We start from the raw sequence: 9,970 nt of genomic DNA, 5'->3' as shown, positions 1-9,970 counted from the left end.
TTACACATTTGTCTAACACATGAAAGATTCCTGCTTCAAGATATGAAGCAGACAGAATTGCCTGGAAGGTTTGCAAACTATATCAACTCAGTTACAGACCAAAGATCTTTTTAAATTATAGCTCTGTAGCTTTGTATACTGTGGCCCCGAGAGGCCAAACGGACTGCAACTTAAGAAAACACCAGCAATAAGATAAACGCTGCAAAAGCACACAAAACACAACGGAAATAGGAAAAACGAAAACAGAAATAGGAATAGGAAAAAAAAAGATTTCCAAAACAACAAGGGAAGTGTTTCTGGGGAGACAATAACCCGACGGACCAGTTGCAGGAACCCAAAACATGTTAAAATGCCAAGTTTTACTGTAGAAATGACGACTTCATGATAACAGCATCGTATGGGAATGTTTTGATAATTCACCCATTATTAAGGATGTATTAAGGAAAAAGTATTGCATGACTAGGGGTGTGGTCACTTGAAATTAAAGGTCGGTGCTGTTTGTCATGACTTTGCTCTTAGGCTGTTTTTCACTTTGTGGACTGTCTCCACTGAGCAAAAGGTGGCGTCACAATGGCTTTATCCATTTAATTTGCTGATAAAGGTTAGTAAGAAAAACACCGTATTGTTGTAGTTACTTAATAAAAGATGCTGTTTCTGGCCAAATGGAAATGACAGAAAAAGAAACCTGTGAGTTTGATTCTGATTGCACAGAGTGGAGGTACACCAGTTCTTGTTTCCATACAGACAGTAGAAAGCATCCAGAAAAAAAATTATGTGAACACTTAAATAAATCAGACCAAAGTAGAGGGTGATATGAGATCATGAAGTTTTATCTCAGCAATCACAGTCCAATCAGTACCATGGGAGTGGGTCAAAGACACTTAAGGAGTGAAGACCAGCTAAAGCCTGCACGATAACATGAGGGGGAACACTGCATCCACTGCACTCATGTTTCTGGCTGTTTTTGCAGACCCCATCCCTTCAGCTCAGAGTGTTCTGAATCGTGGCATGGAGCAACCTTCCAAAAAACAGGAGAAACATTTCAGAAAGTCCCTCTGTTTGGAGCCAAGTGTTAATGCAAACCCTTTGACTCTACAGGAGGCAGTGAGGAGGAGGAGGTGAAACCAACCCAAGCTGAAGAGCAGCACAGGCGAATGATATCACTTCTCTCTTCATTAGTCCAGCTTGCATCTGATCTCACCCTATATTCACAGAGATTGAATATCCACTTTGCATTAAGTCCGAGCACAACACATAATGTCAAAAGTTACTCTTTTAGAAGAAGCTGTTTATATACTCAAGTCTAAAGTGTAAAGAAATTAGCAGAAAAGAGAATCGTTTTTCATCTAAAGTTTCACCCTAACCAAGAAAATTTTGATTTTAAATATATTTTCTATTGTAACAGAAGAGCTAAAGGTTATTCCAAACAATTTGGACAACTTTGGCGTTTCATCTGCTGCCAGAGTTTTCCAGTCAAAATGCTGGTAGCACCCACAAAGAGCTTTCTTAGTTTGGTCATGTCAGTATAGACCATATCTGTGAATTGAAGACTTACAGAGAAAAGGGGGACTTCAGCGCTGTAACAAGCCACCCACTCCCACTCCCCTCCACTAGTGTGGTTGTTCTTTTTCATGTCAGCTTAATGTTTTGCATTCAACAGCTCTTGGCTGCTGCATTTAAAGCTAGAAAGATCACATGCACTGTCATTTTCAGTAATAGATTTTGCCACTTTATTAAACACACACATCACTATGTTTATCATTACAAAAGAACAGATTTGAATCATTGAAGTGTCCCACAAAGACTTGTGATTAAAATGTAATTGCTTTTTGCAAAATTAGACAAAACTTTTAACTTTATTCAAACTGCAGTTGCCATTTTGTTTGTAGTTGATTATGTCATCTGCAGCTTTTTGGGGGTTTATTTCTTGTTCAGTGGGGAAAATCTACTCTGTTTTGTCTTAGAACAGGTCAATTAAAGTCAGGTTCAATATCTGAAGTGGAAATGCAACAGCAGACGTGATCATCACTGACCAGTAGAAGTTTGATTGTGTTAAACTTCATAATTGAAAAACTGTTTCTTCACAAAGTCCCTTTCATTGAGTGTATTGCTGCCAGCTCCTCTGTAATCAAAAACTCTAGATGAGTAACTGGGCTCTGGTGCATACATCACAACTCTGGTCCAGAGCCAAGGAGAAAAAGTCAAAATTGCCCACTTCATTTCTCGATTGAAGCTCCAGATTTCCTGCAATGTCCTCGATCCATTTTGTTACAGACTTACTGGAGTTTCTGGAGAAGGGCACATTTCCAAATGTTTCTTTTTTCAGTGTATATTAGCATAACAGAGTCCACCAAACACTTTATGATAAACTCCTCGCGAAAAAAGTGGCTTATGTTTTACAGTAATTTTGTGAGAAATGATGAAGTTGGTCTTGACTGCACCGCTACAGCTTGGTAAAAAGCGCTAGTTGCTTTTGCGGATTTCCTTTTTTTTTAAGTTTCAGATGTCAATCTCCATTGTACAACAGTCACATTGTTGTGTTTCTCTGCATGTTTAGGTTCATAAAGGCAATTCAAGATGTAATCTCTAAACACAGCAATCTGCTCTCCACAAACTAAGGTCATGGCTTTAGCTCTGACTTCACCACATAAATATTGCGAAGTCCATGTTTCATTAAAAACTCTACATACTCATGCTTTTTATTATTTATTGCATGTGTGTGAATTGCAGCGTTAGCAAACTCGCATCTCTCATAAATGTGTTGGCACTGACATCACAAACATCAGACCCAAAACATTCATTGGTAAAACTGTGCTCACTTGCACACATCTACATCCATAAATTTAAAAAAGCAACAACAAAAAAACAGCAGTCATCTTAAAAATAAAAGAAACAAAGTAGTATTGTGATTTACGACAAATTGAGAAAAAAAAACAGGAAGTCATTCTCTTTTGGGGAGTTTATCAAAGAGTGTTCTGTGGTTGAAATGGGACAAACATGATCTATAATATTACTATCCATTTATGTTTATATCCTAATTATCCGGTCGTTAAGTCTGACGTCACTAGCCGTGTCTGGGCCTAAACTCCGCTGCAGGTCCATATATCAAACGATCACTATGGCATTACTGAGAGTTGAAAAACTGTCTAAAGTCTTTCATCTTTAATAAAATGATCAGCGTTCTGCTCTACCAGGTGTAACAATTGAGTTTAACATCCAGGCATCCATGAAAATGGAATTTATGACATTTAACGGAGTTAGAAGTTAGCAGGAAGTTAGCTCGCTAGCTTCTATCTAAATACAATATAGCATGTCCTGACTGCAGGGTTTTGGAAACAAATTAAAACGTACAGCTCTGTTATCACTTCCAACATAAATGAAGACAGAAAACTAAACAGCAGTGACGTTTGTAGGGTTACTGAAGTTGGGCTAGTTGGTATATAATGATGTGCTACGTGACCGCTAGCGACACAGCTATGTTAGCATAATATAAACAAGCTAACTTTTTTTCCACTCGATAAAAGTTAACGTGAGTGTTCTCGGTGGTCAGGAACAAATGTAATCGCATGGCAGGATGCTGTAAAAGAACCAAACTTCAGCCAGGAGAACAACTGAGATAATCCATCCACAATACGAGGTTAGTCATTCATATACTGCTGCATGGGCTGGGCTGTAGTTACATCCTAAGGTTTTAAAAACTGAGCTTAATGAATGATTAGCGGTAATAAAAGCCGAGGGAGGTCAACAGTGATCACTGACTGTTTTAGGAGCTTTTTGAGATTAAATAGAAGAAAATAGAAAACATTAAACATGTTAACAACACAAAAGCCATATTAAACGCAGACTATTTTAGGCCTGGAAGTAGGATTCGTCACGTCATCACTTAACAACCGGATACATTGACCTCAGGCAGGTCGGTCAGAGAGAAACAACTGACTGAATGTGACCCGACTGAATGTACAATGGCCACTTGAATACAATACAGTCAATACAGCTTAGCTTAATGGCTTCTCCATATATCCTAAGAAATGCTATACAGCCATAGCAAAAGTATACGTGAAAAACTAGTGATCAGATATACAAATAAGAGTGATAAATGCCATTCATTTCAAGACAGAAAACTTGGCCAAAAAATTAATAAATAAAATGAAATAAAATTCAATTAAATATACAGACTGTGTGAGTCAATCATATTTGCAGAAAAGTTAAGAAAAAGCAGGATCTGAACATAATTGTTTGCAGCCTTGTTCCAGGTATTTCTTAGTGTTTTCCTCACACCTCAGGAGAGCAGTCACAGCCTAAATCCAATTATAACCATTTTCCAGAAGTCTCAAAGCCCCCATTAAGCTATCAGACCTCATTTGACCCAGGTCACTTAACAAACAGAAGTGTCAGGAGCCGACTGCTTGACTTCCACTTAGGTATTGATAACGATATGATCTCGGCCATTTCTTGGGGTTACTGTAGATGGGTGAAGGGGTGGGCGTCAGGAATAGTCCTTTAATTAATGTTTAAACAGATTAAACAGGCGTCTACAGCCACTTTTCAGATCACAGTGAAATTTTTGAAATGTAAATGAGTTTTAATGACAGCCATACAGAATTTGTAAGGCTTTTGTCTTTTTTTTTCTTGATTGATATGAAACTGACTGTCACCATTTAACAAGATTACCTCATTTCTGCTGTGCAGTGTCGTGCTGAGCTGCCTGGGGGAAGGCTCAGGTAACAACTCCAAGGAAGTACCTGGGGAGCAATGCAGTCAAGCGCCAAATCCAAGCCCAAAAGGGGGGGTGTCTGTTTTGTAGCTGTCTTATCTGACTGATGACATTAAATGAAACTCCTAGATGTACTATTGCAGATATATTTTCACCGCATAAGAAGAAGAGTAATGCACAAAAGTTTTGGAGTTTCTGTGCTGCAGCTGAACAAGAGAATTATTTCATGATCAACTTATCTAAACCTCTTCTAGCCCCTTGTAACACTTTCTCAGGACATCTTACTCTGCACCACATTTTTGTTCTTCTAAACTAGCTGACTCCAATCTCCCATAATGTTAGCCCTAATCCCCCATACATTGATTTACACACTGTCCACACAGCTCGGTCTGCTCTCTGTCTGCACAGAGATCAGAATAATGACTTGTTGTGATTCCTGGATGCAGGTCAAATATTACTGCCTTTCCTGGGGCTGATATAGTGTCTGCCGTTTCAACACTCCTCATTGACCTCATACATGGCAGAAAAATAACAGGATTTCTTCTCTGTGCAGTACATGTGAATTCTGATAAAGTGCAGAGTATTTTCTGAAGTGGCAACTGCAAGCATGCATAAAATTATAGAGCATTTTAACATAGCTCACCTACTGAGAATTTTCAGTAATATTTGAAAATATTATCTTATTGAACTTCTATCTTTTCTTTTATATGGTCTAATGAGGCATGAAGAACTCAAACTCAGGCCTCAGTGACACCCTTCCCACTGTGTTATATCTGTTTAAACAGAGAAGACCACAACTATAAGCCTGGTTTTCGCCCAGGGCTTAAAAAAGCTACTTATTAAAATGACAGGTTTTATACTTCCTTTGAGCTACAGGCTGTATACTCTAAGGTAAAGAAAGTGTACTGTGGTATGGTAAAAAGAAAAAAACTTTACGAGCATGTTTCATAATGTTCCGTTGTCAGGGGGCACCTTTTTCCCCCGTCAACCATTTACAGATGAAAAAGAGAATTCACACTCACATGTTTCATTTCATCGCCATGAGACCGTTGCAGTCTTGAATCTGCAATGTAATCTCCACATGAAAGCTGCAGTTTTTCTCTTTAATCTCTTATCAGCAGTTAAGACCATAATGTACAGATGTATAATTTTATGGCTATAGATGTATAGCTATGAAAACTATACGTCTATCTCTGTGTCAAGCACAAAAGAGCAGATGCGACCTTATATGGGCGACTGATGTTATGCACCAAAATACTGGAATACCAAAAACAGCACATTCTTTCACTGAGATTCAGAGAAATGGCTCTAGTGATCATTACCTTTTCAACTTGAAAAATGATAAGCATTTCCATTTCGACTGGGGAGCGCAATGACCTCTTAAGAAGAGCTATTCAACTGATTAGCACAAACAAAGAATGGCATAAAGACCCTTGTTTGGCATGTGCTCCATACCCATAATTTCAAATCTCTTTCAAATAAAGATGATTGATCTTAGTAAGCTCTAAGTAAAAGAGCTTAGATTCAGGACTCAAAGAAAGAAAAAGTCAATATAGGAAGCAAAGGGAAGTAGCAGAAAAGCACGCAGCTCATTAGAAAATGTTAACTTTAACAGGGGGGCAGGCTGACACTGACTGAATATAAGGGGTAGCAATTATTTTAAAATGGGCTGAACCACTATTGCTATACAGGCTGGACAGAAGGAATCATGGATACAAAAGCACCTCTCAAAAGCTTTAACCTACCCCTGGATGGATGGATGGATGGATGGACGGACGGATGGGGTTGGTGTATAATCTTTTTGGCAAATATAAACCTGCTCCTGATGAACTTCCAGATTAAACTTTATACAGTTAAAGTCAACAGTTGTTACAGTTTCCAGAAGTCAGTGATAAATGCTTTGACTCACACAGTTGTTTTGAAGTTGGGGTCACTATGAGGTCAACATCACCCTTCACTTTTCCCTTATCCATTGTATCATATTTCTCCTTTTTAGCCTGTTTTAAGTTTATAGTCTCAGAAATGCATTCACAGCATTGTTGCCTACCACTATGCCCACTTCCATGCAACGTCTTTCCTTCTACTGGTCAAATAATCAAATAAACTAGAAAAGGGGTGGAGTACAGGCAGTAGAATTGCTACTGGATAAAGTCATATAGCAAATGCAATTCTTTTTGAGAACACAGGTTTTTTTTTTCTAAGTAGATGGAAGTAGGGCAGGGTGTGGGGTGTAAGAGTTCCTTAAAGGCTACACTGCACATCTGCACTGTGCAGCAGAGGACACACCACTAACAGGAACCAGATTGGCTTTATTGCAAGGTCACGTACTACAATCAGCAGTTAGGCTTGCTCACGCCAAAAGATTAAATTCTGTGTCATACAAGACGTATTCTTACGTCATTGGATGTACGGGAAAATGGCAAAAGGAGTGGTGTACAAAGATTTCACAAGAATGCTGATTTTAATTACAGATTGAGTTTGAAAACAAAGTATTAGCTTAAAGGTCAGGAAACACATTTGTTAGCTGGTCGTATTCACCTGCTGTGAATAATCACTACATGTGGAATGTTTGCACAAATGTCCATGAGACTGTACATTAATCATTACAACACTGACATTCCACTGTAAAACTGAGACAGTTCATGATGCTTCAGCAGCTGCTGGGCTTTTCTGACACTTTCTTAGCTGTGGTTGGTCATGCCTCATGTCACAACTATTGCAAACTCATAAAGAACATCTGCTGTTTGGGACCATGGTGAATTATAATGAAACTAGTTTAATACTATTGTCATTATCATCGTGTTACTGATATGAAACTCACGGCTTCTTTCTTAGGTACACCTTGCTGGTACCAGCTTCTACCTCCTTTTGCCTTCAGAACTGTTAATTTTTCGTGGCATAGATTCAACAAGGTCCTTGAAACATTCCTTTTGGTCCATATTGACAAGATACTATCACACTGCTGCACGTGCATGGTGTTAATCATCTGCTCCACCACTACCTAACGGTGCTCTATTGGATTGAGATCTGGTGACTGTGGACGCAACTCGAGTACAGTGAACTCAATGTCATGTTCAAGAAACTATTTTGAGATTATTTGAAATTTGTGACATTGACCACAGTGGTTTATAGGGATGGACATGGTCAGCAACAATACTCAGGTAGGCTGTGGTATTCAAGTTGTACTCAGTTGGTTCTAATGAGCCTAAATTGTGCCAAAACAGACGTCCTACACAACATTTACGATCAAACACTGATCATGACATTATGACCACGTGCCTAATATTGTGGCAGTCCCTCTTTTGCTATCAAAACAAGCCTAAAACATTGAAGCATGGACTTCACTAGACCCTGAACATGTGCTGTGGTATCTGGCACTAAGAAGTTAGCAACAGATCCTGTAAGTCCTGTAAGTTGTGGGGCCTCCATGAATTGGACTTGATTGTTCACCACATTGCCCAGATATTTGATTGGATTGAGAGCTGTGGAATTTGGTCAACACTTCAGGTTGTTGTGCTTCTTTTGTCTTTGTGACAGGGCATATTCATCCTGCTGGAAGAGGCTACAGCTGTCAGGGAATTCAGCTTCCATGAAAGGATGCACATGGTCTCTAACAACGTTTAGGTAGATGGTATGTGTCAAAGTAACATCCAGGTGAATGGCAGGACCCAAGCTTTTCCAGTAGGACAACTTCCATTTCTCTGTGGTCCAGATCCAGAGGGGCAGTGACAGCTCAGTAGGTAAAAGCGGTTGCCCCATGATCGGAAGGTCAGGGGTTCGAATCCCCTGAACAGCTACCCTGAGGTACCCCTGAGCAAGGTACCATCCCCACACGCTGCTCCCCGGGCGCTGCACTAGTGGCTGCCCACTGCTTCACTGAGTGAATGGGTTAAATGCAGAGAAGAATTTCCCCACGGGGATCAATAAAAGTGTACATTATTATCCCTATGCAACCTCATACCCAACAAAGTGCAGTGTGTATTCTGATAATGTCTACCACAACCAGAATGAACTTTTTCAGCAATTTGTGTAACAGTAGCTCATCTGTTGGATCAGAGCATACTGGCCTTCACTCGCCATGTTCCTCACAGTTTCATTAACCAAAGCACTGGACACATTGACCTGAGGAACATCTAATGAAGATTTTACCAGTCACCCCAAGGAAGCCTACAACTGTGCACAACAAATTTCACTGTTTTCACTAAAAATTAAAAAACTCTAAGGGTGGGGGGATGATTTTTATCAGATAAAATCACAATATTTTACAATATACTTTAAATGAATAATAATGCTTATTTGGAATGATTCAGCAATTCCTGTAATGGATCTAAGTTGTGAACTTCCGTGGGTATTTGTTGCACTAAGCAATTTGTGGTTAAAATACAGCTGTTCCCACTCATATGTGGCCACCAGCAGTGCAGTTTAAGCATTTAATCCCCCCTGGTTTCCAGTCACAAACAAGTCCCAAAGCATGAGACAGGAGGTGGGGCCCCACCAGTATCAGACCATGATCTCATAAGAAAGGAAGTGAGATGTGCTAAATGTTCCTAATATTAACTTTATGAAGTCCTGCTGACCAGCAAGTGGAAACAATAGGAGTGGATTTACACCCCGACGACTGACAGTTTATATGTGAGCATATGTGAACAACTCCCCTGTTGTTGGATCTGTGCGCATCCAATATACAACTTTTGCTCACACTGTGGTCTTAAAGCTTTATAAACCTTGTGTGTGTTACAGGATTATTCTGCTGGAAACACACTAAATTGATAGAAAAGTGTTTTACATTGGAAGAGATAATTGCAGAGCAGGGAAGAGTGCGCATTTTTGAGACTTTGTCAATCACCATGACAGAACTGCCAGATTTTTTTTTCTTTTTACAGACAAACACCCTCTTTGAACTGATTGTAATTATTTCAGTGTTTCAGAGATTCTTTGCAATAGGCTGCCATACTGAATATTTAAGGATGCTTGACAGTTGTCTGAGTACCAGCCACCAGTGACCCTGTTACCCTGTCGTGCTTAACACGGATAATAAATCTTTCAGTTCAAGTACAGAGTGCATGCAGATACCAAGTGATGCAGATTTTTTTTCCCCTCAATGAAATAAAGATACTCACAAACACACACTATATTAGCCATCCATATTTAATAAAATTATGTTGCCATATGGAAGCACTCTATAAAAAGAGTGCTTTTCCTTACTTTTTTTCAATTTACCATTCAAGCAAAACATAAAGCGGTTTTGTAAATCAT

The sequence above is a fragment of the Astatotilapia calliptera genome, chromosome 10 (assembly GCF_900246225.1).
Source record: "Astatotilapia calliptera chromosome 10, fAstCal1.2, whole genome shotgun sequence".
Taxonomy (NCBI): Eukaryota; Metazoa; Chordata; class Actinopteri; order Cichliformes; family Cichlidae; genus Astatotilapia; species Astatotilapia calliptera.
Note: the sequence above shows the minus strand (reverse complement) of the source record.